Source organism: Halyomorpha halys, unplaced genomic scaffold, assembly GCF_000696795.3.
Source record: "Halyomorpha halys isolate HHAL.00 unplaced genomic scaffold, Hhal_1.1 Scaffold1243.1, whole genome shotgun sequence".
In the NCBI taxonomy this organism is placed as follows: domain Eukaryota; kingdom Metazoa; phylum Arthropoda; class Insecta; order Hemiptera; family Pentatomidae; genus Halyomorpha; species Halyomorpha halys.
Genome location: NW_027114799.1, coordinates 3,867 through 18,279, shown reverse-complemented (window position 1 = coordinate 18,279; position 14,413 = coordinate 3,867).

The following is a 14,413-nucleotide window of genomic DNA, read 5'->3' as shown; positions in this document are numbered from 1 at the left end:
TATATATATTTTGTCTTTTTCATGATTCATAGGAAATTATTACAAAACGTTGGTATTTTTTTATCTTTGAATAAAAATTGCTTAAATTGTAACTGTTGATGATAAAACAGAACAAGAAACAAGTGTTATTTAATCTTTTTAAATTTCAAACCACGTATAAGCGGGGGGCAGTGATGTCTCGTCCTTTTTTCTAGTACTCCAGCCGCATATATGCGGGAAGCTATGGTCTTAAAAAGCCGCATATATGCGTATTGAGTTCCAATTCATAAAGTTCCAACGTTCTCTTGAAAACGTGTCATCAGTTTAGAAACGTGGGTCGTTTCCACACGATGAAGGTCAGAGTCGGATCAGACACCGACAACGAGAATTTTCGCACGATCCGACTACAGCAGGGTCATATCCGACAATCCAACATATTTTATGATCTGAGATCTAAATTCTACATTCCAGTGTTCTCTTTAAAAAAATGTATAAACTTTAAAATTTGGTTAGGTGCGCATCTAGCAAATTTTTGCCTTACCACTCTATTTCTAGATAAAATTTATTCTTGCTCTGTAACCTGTAATTTCATTATTATTTACGGTGGCATAACATACTAAAAAAACCAACAGACTAAACTCACACCCTCATTGTAGCTACGTTATATAGCCCAAGACCCCGTGCAAAAATATCGACATTATCTGATAAAAACTTTGATAGCCCTCTTTTGAATCTGTATTGCATTGCCAATAATGAAATGAGGATCAGCCAGTCAAATCATCCAACAAAACGGAGGCTGTATAATGTTTAAAAAAGTTATTCTTCATTCGGGGATGCATATCATAAAATTACCTACAACACTAGAAAACTTTAGTACAACTTGGAAATAGTTTATAAACCAGGAAAGGAAAACATTGTGGCTGACTGTTTGTCTAAAGCCATCATGATTAACTCCGATGAGTATGGAGGGGAACTGTCACCATTATAGTTGTAAGAATCTATGTGTCCATGAACCAGCGGGGAATGGGGAGGGAGGGAGTTACAGCTGACGGAGGGGCATGTCTAATCATTGGACCAATAAACAATTTAAGGATCGGATTCAGACCTTACTCCTACTTTCCTCAGTCGAGCGGTCCCTCCCTGTTCTTGTACCCCCCAGTCAGCAGCTCCTTGAAAAATTTAGTTTAAGCATTTAATTCTGCTCTCCCTCCCCCCCCCCAAAAAAAACAAAATAAATAAAACGTGCAATTTTGTATATATTGTTAATTATTAATCCTTTAGTAGTTTATATTCATCCATTTTTCATTTAAACTAGTTTATTGTGTAAATATCACACTTATTATTATAAACTTATTTTATAATAAGTTTATAGGAAAATGTTTCATTTGATTATAAATAAATAAAAATACTTATATCTTGTATAGATTTATTTTAATTTTATTTTGTTAAAGAAATGTGTACCTAATTCTTTTTTTATAAAGTGCTACCAATTGGGCATTTTGTCTACACGCCAGTAACTCTCCAATTTAACTGAGATCAAATTTACTAAATGTATTATAATGTACAGTTGTAAATAGCAATAAATAAATAAAAATTATTTTTAAAAAAATGTATTAGTACGTGTGCACAACTGAAACTATTGAATGAAATTACGTAAAATTTAGACTAGACTTTTTATATTAATATTCAACATCCCTCTAACTTTGAGGAACATCGAACATCGAAGATGCTGTTTTGGAAAAATAGGTGTGTCAAGAAAGAATGGTGTTGAATTGAATTGAAACTGTATCATCTTTGAACCTCTCCCTCTCCTCCGCAATAACCCGTACAATCTCTGAAAAGTTAATCAAAACTACATAAACAGTTTAATCAACGGTGCCCGAAACCAAATTATACTTCAAATAGACAAACAGCTACGGAATCAATTTCGTTCCTTGATGTCTTTTTTTAATTTATTTATTGATATTTACAACTGTATAAAAAATACAACAAGTAAATTTGATCATAATGATATAGTGGTATGATACAGGATGTAGAGAAATTACCCAGTAGTAGAACTCTAAAAACAGTTTACAATATAAGGTCACGAGGCCATCTTCTTTTCAAGCGCCTCGAAGGATTGCCAGGAATGGAAGAGGAAGCAAGGTTAGAAACTAGTGGGTTTGGGTGGTTAGGGAATTTATTATGGAAGGAATAATATCGGGTTCGGACTAGATCGGTTACATAAGGAACATTTAGATCTTTATGGAAGGTTTTATTAGTAACAAAATATCCTTATTGAGGATTTTACGAAGGATTTTGGATTTTAAAGATTCCTTGATGTCTAAAATGTAAAAAGATAGAAATTTCCATTCTGAGTGTAAACATTTTATTTAATTTCCTACATGAATACAAGTGGCTTCGTTTGCGAGGGAGCAAAATAAATTTTAATATTGCCTTGATCACCTGTAATATTTTTTGAACCTCACTTATTTCCCAAGAGTCTTACAATCGCATGGGTTGGAAACAGACGTATCAAGGCTGACTGTTTATACTTAACTAATTGAACTTAGTGCATTGAAAATAAATGAATTAGTGAAGGCTATGAATAATTCATTAACAATTATTATAATAGAATAGTTTGTAAAATGGTAATTTACTTTGTAATTATATTTTCATCGTTTTTTAACCTAACGAACTAAGGTAAGAAAGCTTTGTATTCATACAGGAAATGAAAAAACGTTCTATCCTATTTTACGTTTTAAACATCAAGGAACAGATCTGGTCCTGTGCCAGTAGTTAAACTTTTGTTGGTTATAATCGATCGCACCATATGTCCGATTTTAATTAAAATCTCAGTGATGTGCAGATTGGTATCAAGATGGTCCCATATTGATTTAATTAACTTCCATTTACAACCAGCAAACAAACCACCAATTCCCAAACTCGTTGTTCTGTATTTTGCAGCCCATTAGAGGACTAGCACAACAAAAACGATTGGACATATCTCAATAAAATATTATACTTTTTCAATGCTGTAACTACACAATGTATGAAATGTTAAGAAAATCTGAGATGGCAGGGTTCAAAAGTGTGTTGAAGTTGACTTGGAATGACTAAACTCTGCCAAGTACAATACATTGATACTGATCAATGTATGTAGCTATACTGTAGCTTCCCTCAATAATTCTGTCTCGTTTTTTCCCTGTCACTTTATATCTATTATGTTTTCTCCTTCTGAAAATTGAAAATAAATTAAACATTACCTTTCTTATGCATATTTCTACATAAATACTGTATACCAGTTTAACAATACACCTAAAACTATTTATTGTAAATAAGTACGTAATATTTGTTTTTATAATCTTAATATTTGATAAGTTTTGCTATAGTTGATATAATCGTATATTATTGTTTCTCTATTCTATTGTTTTCGAGAAAAAAAATAAAATCTCATACTTTTTCTATGATTTAATTATTAATTATATAAATTAAAAAGTTTTATTTTATATGATAATTGCGTTGTATTCGTAATGAGCTGTGATCGTGTTCGTGGGAAAATTAAAAGGGAAACGATTCTGAGAAACTTCATATACAATTGATTTTTCTTTAAAATTTCTATGTATTATCATCCTTTTAATGGTTCTGCGTTTTTCATAAGCTTTCCAAACGTCAATCTGAAAATATATTTATAGAGTAATATATATGATACACATATGATCTTTAATATATAAGAGCAAACAGTTAAATATAAAAATAAACAAATATATATTATAATATATTTCATATATTAGATTACTTCGTCAATAAACCCATTTCGTGAACTCAGTACTTCATAATGAAATAATCACTAACATTTATAAGGGGAGTTCCAGTCACAATTACTTATACATGACGATCCGACCGCGATTTCACGGAACAATGGTGTTTCGTTAATTTCTGTGTGTTTTTTAAGTGTTCAACGAAATAATTTTTTTTAGGAAATCAAATTTTCAATTATCCTAAAAATTTTGATAAAAATAACTTTGGGACGAAGTACAGGGAAGTTAAAACAGAAAAAAGCATCACAACGACTTGTAATTTAAATTTTTTATTTTCTACATCACCACTCTTGAAGAATGGTGCCAAAACTGGAGGACTAAAATTAATTCCAATAAATCCCACCAAATCACATTTACCCTTCGTCGTAAACCCATGAGCTCTTGCCCTACAGTATCCTTTAATAATCCTTACAGTCCAGAATCCTTCGTAAAATCCTTAATGCTCCTTACTTTGTTACAAATCAAGTCATTCAGCAGGAACTCAACGTCCCATATGTTGCCGATTTGGCCAGAACCAGATACCATTCCTTCCATGATAAACTTCCCAATTACCCAAATCCACTTGTTTCTAGCCAACCACTTGGCTTCTCCTTCACTACCTAATAATGCTCTTAGGCGCCTGAAAAGAAGATGGCCTCGAGATCTTCTCCTCTAGAAATGTTATTGGAGTTCTATCAATGGATAGATTCTCCACATGTTTGTTTCATGTCACTATGTCACCTGCTGCAAATTTACTTGTTGTATATATTTTTATACTGTTGTAAATAACAATAATCAATAAATAATAAATTATTAAAATTAATAATAAATTATTAAAGAAAAAAAATAAATTATTTTCATCTTTCATACCCAGAACAATATTTCAAAATGTACTCTACATACAATACATGGAAAGTCACTGTCCATAATTATCACAGTTCAGAGTCAAACGAGTTGTTTTCCAAAGGTTTAACTAAGTTAACATGTCTATAAAAATGTACCTGTCGATGATTAATGTTTCGAAAGCTGTTTGTTGTTGTTGAACAGTTGCTGTTCAAAAATTAATATTAATTGTAATTATTAATTAATTAATTAATTAAATTGAATATTATTATAAATTATCTTTTTTTAATTACTGTTTTGTAGATGTCCGCTGACAGTGGTAAACAAGTCGCAAACAAATATGAACCCTAAAAGTTAGAAAAATTCATATTTAAAATCCTATTTCAAACTGTGACAACTGTATTATATTTTACTGAAAAAGTGACTAAAACCTCAAACTAACATATTACACCTTTTAAGTCAAAAATTAGTTTATAGTATATTTTGTTAAAATATTGAGTTTGAAAATCAAAATATAGAAGTCAAGTTTCGACATTCTCAACTTTTAAGCAATTTTTAAACCCCAAAAGTACTGCATAATACTGTTTTTGTATTCTCATGTCAAAGTAATTAGAAAATATACGTTAATAAGTATCTTGGAACCAATAAAAGTTCGCAAGTCTGGATTTTCTCCGAAACTGCTGTGTCAATTTTGTTTGAGTTAGGCACTATCTTGTCTGATATCTAGTGAATAAATCGAGATTATATGATGAAAACTTTAATAGCACTTTTTTGAATCTTTATTGCAATGTCAATAAGCAAATGAGAGATTATGCAAATCATCAAAAATGGTGGATGTTTCAAAACTTTAAAAAAATTTAATTTTTCATTCGGATCTCCATATCTTGAAAACTACCTGCAACATTAGAAAACCTAACGAAATATCGTTTTAAGAAGATTAAATATAAGTCCCTAAAATCGTTAAATAGTTTATCAGATACAGTTTTTGAAAAAGCAATATTTCATAATTAAATAACATACAATTAGTCGGTGAATTTATAGTATTTTAGGAAAAATATAACTCAAGAACCATTTGACGTATAGATGTATACCAGCAGTCAAATAAAAGCTACTTGTATGTGCTATACAATAGTTTATCTTCTTATTTCTGTAGATAACCCTAAGTTGTTTAGGAAATAAATCTTCTATTATGGACGGCCAACATATCTTCAAGTACCCAGAGCCCTTAAAAACGTTTCCTCCTTCCCATATTTCTGACCTTATTTAGGGCTAAATACAAGGAAGATAATAAACGCACTCCGCTACTAGCTTCAATGAGCCGAGTTCGAATCTGGCTGTGATAGATAATTATATATTCTGTTATTATATCCGTGAGTCAACCCTGTGTGTTCGGGAGCCCTCCGGGGTGCAGCCAGCCTCATAAAGTGGGTACACTTAATTGGGAAACATCTGGCCGTCGAGTATTCTGACTAAATCACTAAATTCTTGCACAACCGTTGGTCTAGTAACAGTGTGCGAGCATTTTTTTTGTTTTTTTGTCTAGTTATACTGTTTTTATTTTTATTCTATTATAGTTATTTTGTTTAGATTAATCCCTAAGGAAGGCCTAAACGTGCAAAATAAAATAAGTTTCACTGATCGCAACCATCTTCTCATATTTCACAAATTAATATTTATTTAAAGAAGAAAAGATTAGTTAGCTTGGCTTCTGTAAAAACAATTTTACAAAATTGTTTCAAATCTAAAAAATAAACTCTATTTTGAATCGGAAGTAAATGAAATTATTTTGGTACTAATTAATAAAAAAACAAAGTTATAGTTAAAATAAGCACAAAATTTGAATTAAGGATGAACAATTATAGTAAAATAAATTATCAGTAATAATAAACATGGAACTAACCTTAGTATAAATGCATTGGTACAAACAATTGAACAAAGTTTTACATGTATTGCTGAACATTCCTCATATTAACGATATAATTGTTGCTTAGAAATATTTGGTTACAAAAAATAAGTGTTCGATGATCCGTTCTTTTGTAAGGTTCAAGAATTTTCAGTATTATATACTAACTTTAGTTGTCTAAATGATATTGTACGTAGAACTGAATTAAATATTTAATTAAAATATTGTCTTATAATTAGTTTCTGAAATAACTAACAAAGTTAATTATAATCGGAATAATCCTTCTCTCATATTCCTCGCAATTTGCCAAACCTTCCAGGACATAATTTGTTCTGTCTGCTTCAAAGTACACTTTACATTTCTCTTCATAGAACAACACATCTTTCACTATTCTTTCCGGACAAAGTCAAAATGATAAATTTAATTGCCAATTGAGTAGAGTCTCCTTAAGCAAATTTTCGAAATCTTTTCAGCTTATGAGGTCTTCGATTGTCACCCACGCAGTCCGCAACATCTTGGTTAAGTTGCTGTAATAGAACCTCATGAGGTGGTCTATGTGTTTCTCTCGAAAATCGTTCGTCCTACCACCATGCAGAAAAAGTCGTAGCCTGGATATTAACGATAGAGAGCCTTGTAAGTCGACAGTTCGAAGTCGAATAAACAAGCTTCATTGACGTTCCCTCGTTCGTCGTAACTGAACATTATATTGCTATTCCACATATCAGCGTGTCCAGCGACAAGACTTTGGGATACAGCTTAGAACTCCTCATCTCTTCGAAAGAGTGGTCCAGTTAGTGAAGGGCCTTCTTCACCGTCTCCCATAGCACATGACTCAGGTACTCTTCCACCACTTTCTTCACGCTCTAGATAATTACCTCATCAAGTTTTCTGCCGCCGTAATTTCTGTAGATGGACAAAATCGTTTCTGTCCTACAACGGGTACGACTGCTATCATTTTCCGCCCTTCTCGTATTTCCGTGATGAATGAAAGAGCATGCAACTTAGCTAGAGTTTCTATCGTCTTTTCACAATGTTGTAGATCCAAGGTTTCGTAAATTGGCTAGTTCCTGAAACCCTTCTTCGTCATGTCTTCCATAATTTGAATTTCGGGCTTGGCCAAGTAGCATACCGGAATAAAATGGTCTTTAAGAAAGACGTGGTACTTGCTGAATACCTATTTGAAGGGAATTGATTCCCGATTGAAGCTGTCTAGTTCCAAAACGAGATTCCTGTGGTAGGTCGATTCCGGCAGGACCTTTATGAAAACGTCGTATTGACCTTCACCTCGACAAATATTGAACCTACCTTATTCATATTACTATGGAACCCCGCGGCGATGTCATCCAGTTCAGCTCCTTTGTAATAAATTACCTCGAAATTGTCCAACTAATTTAGTTCCTAACCACTTCTTGTACATCCTGACTCTGTAGCTCCATCCTCGCTACCGTTACCTCTTCAATAATGATTTTCACTGCCCTCAGTCTCTCTTTGATTTGGTTTTATCTGTTAGCAAGAGAGATAAAGTTATATTTGAGCATAGACTAGAACTCTACACACTCTAGAGAACCATATTTTACTAAGATACGTCGATTATTGGAGAATTTGTATGTGTTTCAAAGTGTGAATTATCTCGACATTATATTTACTTTTAATGCTGTTCTATTTACTGTATTTACTTTTTTCTGTTCTTTTAATGTCGTGGTGACATGTCTACAATTTCAATCACAGCGCAGCTTTATTTATATTTAAAATAATTTCTTTCGCTCCTTTGATTGAAAAAATTCATTATTATTTCTTTAATTATTGTTTTAAGCTGCATTGAAGACTTATTTTAAGCTACCGTTTATTGAACAAGATTTTTATATTTTAAACAAAAAATACAGTTTCCAAAATACAAGCTACGTTATTGATAATGTTTAAAGCAGTATATGTTTAATTCGCTTCTATTTGTATCTTCGAATCATTTATATATGCATATAAATACATTTTTTTTTTTTGGAGAGTCTTGAAGATCAGACAAGTCCTACCAAAAAATATATATACCTACAATAGTCGAGAAAAAAGTTATCAATATATGTATATAAATATATATTTTATTTTATTTTTATTGTTTCGGTTGGCTGTACCTATATACTACCTTACAGGTCTTTGGCCACCCGAACCAGCCTTATCTGCGCCTCCCTGAATTATTTCTATACATCTGATTTTTCGAACAGATCCACTAGCTTGGACTACATCTGGAAAAAGAACTAACCTGGAATCCTCACACAAGACTGAAAAGACAGGAAACTGCACGTCGATTTCGACTTTTACAGCACTTACTAGACAAACGGTCTAAACTTCCAACACATTACAAAAGACTGATCTACATGAATGTAATAAGGCCAATCTGGACATGCGGAGTTGAGCTTTGGAGCTCCACTAAACCTTCGAATTCCTCTCGTATCCAATCCTTGCAATCCAAAATCCTTCGTAAAATCCTCAATCTTCCTTATTTTGTCACAAACAAAATCATACATAAAGACCTTAATGTAACCGATCTAGCCTGAACCAGATATCACTCCTTCCACTGTAAAAAAAAATAAGAAATTTTTTACCTTGATTCTTTAGGAGAATTTTGTTTTTTGCAACCAATGTTGGGTATTCATAACTCTTTAGAATTTTATCAAATCTGAATATCTACTATTCCCATTCATATCATTACTACTTTAATGTATTTTATGCCTTTATAAGGAAGAAAAAAGAAGTTTTAAGAGGAGAAAAAATTCTCATATGTTTTAATTTATACCTTAATGAAGATCTTGTTGATGCCATTTCGTGGAGTTCAAAATGGCCTAATCCTTTCCTACGTTTCGTAATGGTTTTTACCTTCTGGACTCGAAACCTCGGTTACTAATAAATAGTTTTTTCTGCTATTTTTGTACTTTTGTTTACCATCACTCGAACTATTTTCCTACTATCATCACATACGGTCAAACAATAGTCTCCCAATGTGATATGTTTACATTTGAAAGATTAAATATATTTTAAGATTAAACATTTGAAAAATTTAAATTTAACATACTACATATTTACCTATTGTATTATTTTGTACAGTTGTAAATTACAATAAATAAACAATAAAAAAAAAAAATTTGTTCATTATTTTTAATCTGAATCAATAGAAATGCGGACAGATCCTTGACAATTATATGAATCTTGTCCGTTCATCTGTTGCCAGTAAGATAGCTGTTGACCTGTTTTATAAACAGGTTACAATTTAGCAATACCAGATTTCCATATAACATAATGAAACATATAGTGCTAAAATTAACATTTTAGAAATGTGGTGTATTATTGGGAAAAAATAAAAATTTATGTGAGTAAACAAGATATTTAGAGATTAGAACAAGTTAAATCTAGCACAGTTCTCCATGTTTTCTATTCTTTTCTTTTTTCCTTTTTTTTTTTTTTTTGTTCACCTCAGTCGTTACAACCTGAAAGAAGGATGTTCTTTTGAGTTATTATTTCCATCGTCTTTGAGGGTTGCTGCACGAAATTATATCATATAAATTTTAAGACACTACTGAATTGAATTTTCGACCATTGTTTTTCCATAACTTCTATTCAACTCCAATTTTTATTCATGTTAGCTTATTTATTATCTTTTTTATCTTCTTTTGTTGCAGAACACAAACCCCTCTATACAAAAAAAAAGTTCGCTAGCAAGAATTTTATTCCATATTAAATCGATTTTCAGGCTTTTAATTGTTGAATCAAAACAGATATGTATAGAACATAGATGGACATTTGTTCATGAGCAGAAACTTACATAGACCATTTAGGAAACATGGCGTTTATATTTATGAGACCCCTATTAAACGAAAAATTAAAAACAAATTTTCTTTTTAAAAAAACTGTGTTTTTTAACTACTCACTTCGAAATAACTCCTAATTAGGGAGTCATTTCCTATTTTTAATGGTTAGTTGTTAATTTTATATTAATATAAAATTAATATTATTATTATCATTATTTCTATTACAATGAACTCTCTGACAAAATTACTATATGATTTTGTCATAGATTTTAGTAAAACAACATTTTGACGATAGATTTGTTTTTAAATCTACGATTTCCAAAGTTTGACTTCAATCTAATCAATAGTTAATTTTTATAAGCTTATAGTTCAAGAGCTGGGAAGAAAAAAAGGCAATTATTTCACCCCAATATTTGATTACTTTAATGAAAACTATAGTTACTTGTCAAAACTGATGTGTCTGTCAAGTATAGGTAGGAGGAATGAAAAATGGCAGCTATTTCAAACCTTAATAAACATTAATTTTTCATTCGCACAAGAAAATCTAAAGGAACATCATTTATAGAAGAGTAAATTTGTTGAAATACAAGCCCTAATAGAGCTATTTACGTCGAAAAGTTCCCGAGATATAGCTTTTTAAAAAGTAACACTTCTTAAAAATGTACAGAAAGATAAGTAGTTAGTTAATTTATTTTGAGAAATCTATATCTCAGGAACTGTATGACGTACAGATGTATATTAGCACTCAAATTAAAGCTATTTCGACGCACTATAAAGTAGTTTATGACCTTTACGTAGGAATAATGGTTTTCATAATATTTCCTAGAATAAATTGATTTATAGTTGTTCGGCCGATAAGTATCATTTATGAAAAACTTTATTTCAGAAACCATAGGACAAACAGATGTGTCTGTCAGCACTCAAATTAAAGCTAGTTAAATTTACTACAAAATAGTTATAACGTATATCTTTCTAGGAGTTGTAGTTTTTATGATACTTAACATAATAAATTCACAGACTGTTAATATCTAGATTAGTATATAGTTCTAGTATAAAATTTTTGATTTGTGAAAAATATATCTCCAGACCCATAAGACGCACATATGTCTGCCAGCACTCAAAATAAAGAAAATTCAATTTACTATAAAGTTGTTTATGACACTTATCTTCGTAAGGGTAGTAGTTTTTATTTGGTTTTTATGATATTCACTTATGAATATAAATTTGGCAAATGAAAATTTGTCCGAACAACTATAAATCAATTTATTTTACCAAATATCGTGAAAACTACTACTTCTACGACGATAAACGTCATAAACTACTTTATAGTCTATTAAACTAGCTTTAATTTAAATGCTAATAGACATCTATACGTCATATAGTACCTGAGATATGGATTTTTCATAATAAATTAACTAACTATTAATCTTTCAGTACGTTCTGTACAACATTTTTGTGAAATGTTGCTTTTTAAAAAGCAATATCTCGAGAACTATTGAACATTAATAGCTCTATTAGGGCTCACATTTTAGCAAATTTACTCTACTTTAAATGATGTTATCTTAGATTTTTCATTGTTGTTGGTAGTTTTAAAGATATAGAGGTCCGAATGAAAAATTAATTATTTTTAACGTTTTGAAACAGCCACCTTTGTTTATTCCCCCTACATATACTTGGCAGACTCATCAATTTTCACTATTAATTATACATAGTTTTCATTAAAGTAATAAAAAATTGGGATGAAATAACTGACTTTTTTCTCCACTTAGACAAGTACTATATCACATACTTAACAATATAAAACAATGTGTATATGAAGATCTGAACAAAAATAAAATAGAGTCGAATGACTACTGTGATTGATGTTATACTGTTCCCAAAAGTGGACTGGCTTGGTATTGGTACTTAAGTCAACTCGGTGTACTATAAATCAATATTTTTCCGTCTCAAGAAAAAAATAACTCGACGACCCTAACCTAGCTGCATTCAAATATATATAAGATCTAAGATTTCCATTAAAATGTAGCACGCCGTTTGAAAGACCTCCACATCTATTTTACAAAAGGACATGCAAGCTTCAGCAGTTGCCTGACAAATCCTCATGGGTAACTACTGGATCCGGCCTTCCGCTTGGAGCACGAATCAATCCGTCGCCATTGGCCTCTTGTCACGATTTATAACCAATGCTCACGAACGCATGCCTTGCCTTCCCATATATAGCTATTAGTTGTACACTAGCTTGGAATCAAATTTGTTTTACTTAGTGTTTGTATATATTTTAATAAATAATATCTAAAGAACAGTCTTAATGATAAAATACCGTCGAAAATATATCAATAATTCAAAGATACTTTCATAAATATTTTAATATAGGTTCAACTCTTAACCCCCAAAATAACGACTTTCTTATAGAACAAGGAACAAAATATCAAATCCCTTAATACATTAAAAAATCTGGTTACAAAAATTTAAAATGTCTAACCATATTATGGAATTTCAAGAAATGGAGGAAATATACATCATGATAGTATTGCAAAAATAACATCACCAGATCTTTTTTTTTTTTCAGTTTTAAAATACTTTTTATTTATTGATAGATATTACAATCACATTCCTACTAAAATAAAATAAAATAAGAATAAAAATAAATAAATAAATGAAAACAAAAAAACCTCTTTTAAAATAGATACAAACAGAAGGATCTTAATTTTTCATTTTTCTCTTCGACCTGCTTTTTTTTCGTTTCCTTCATTAAAATAAAAATTAGTACTTCTTACATATATCATACATGAAATGTATTACATATACTTTACTGTGTCCACTCCCTTTGATTGCCTAGTGGCATTATTAGATGTTGATATGAGTCCAGCTAAGGTGGTATAGTCTAGCTATAGCCAATGACCACGCCACGGAATTATTGGAACGTGAAAGACCATTCTGCTGGTAGTATAGTGGTAAGTCCCCACCTGTCATGTTTGACATGCTCTGTACTAATCTAATTTCCACAAATTAAAATAATTCCGATTTTGTGGGAAGGTTAATAAAATAAGTTTTGCTTATTTGTGTTCTTCACTGACCACATGACTGTTGGGGGTTAACCATCCTCTTGTATAATACATTCTACGATCGACTACGAACGCATCATAATTCCGATTTTAAATATTAATGAATTTTATTTATGGTAATGATTTAAAAAAATATTTCTAAACATAATTGTAATTTTAGAATAATTACATAGTAAGCATAATTTTAATAAGTCCTCTTATTACGTATTTTTCAGACATAATTACTCCAAAATTTTGATACTAATCCCCAGATAATACCTGAATTTACAAAAATTTGGATTATGAATAAAACTTATATTTATGGCATTTTCATATTGTTTAAAGGAAAATAAAACTGTATTAATAAACTTCATTCGTTAAAATTAATAAATGCCATTCACGTTTTTATTTTATATGGTAAACACCAGTATATAACTCTAGTGGAAGAAGTTGCGGAAATTTTCCCAAAAAATGTTGACAACATTCTTTGTTATTTACAGGTATCCTGTGGGAAATGTTGGAAGCACGTAAAAGATGTTACCAAAAAAGTTCTTGAATCAATTTAAAAGTTGATACTTAGTTTCAAAACAAGTTCAAGTATGATACCAACAGAGGAACACTAAATATTCATGAAAATATAAATTTTATTTTATTTGAAATTTTATCTGCAATTTTTTTCTTCGTTTTCAGAATTTTTAAAATTGGTATACTTTATTTATTTATTCACACCTGTCTTCAGGTTGTAGACAACCAGAAAATAAGCTATCTCGAAAAATTAGTTTTAAAAAACAAAATTTATTTTTCTGTTTTCGGTGTTTAATTTATGATTGTAATTCATAACTATTAATTCAACAGTACACTTAACAATAAAATAACACCCAATATTAATAAAATAAAATTTTTGGTTGAACAGTGAACTATTAGATAATTTTGATTAAGAGTATAATATATTGTATATATTATTTTATCATTATGTTATTTTATTTATTTATTTTTCATACAGATAGTCTGATTATGTTCATTTGTCTATCCTTTTGTTTGTATATATTTTAAGAGAGTTTTTTTTTT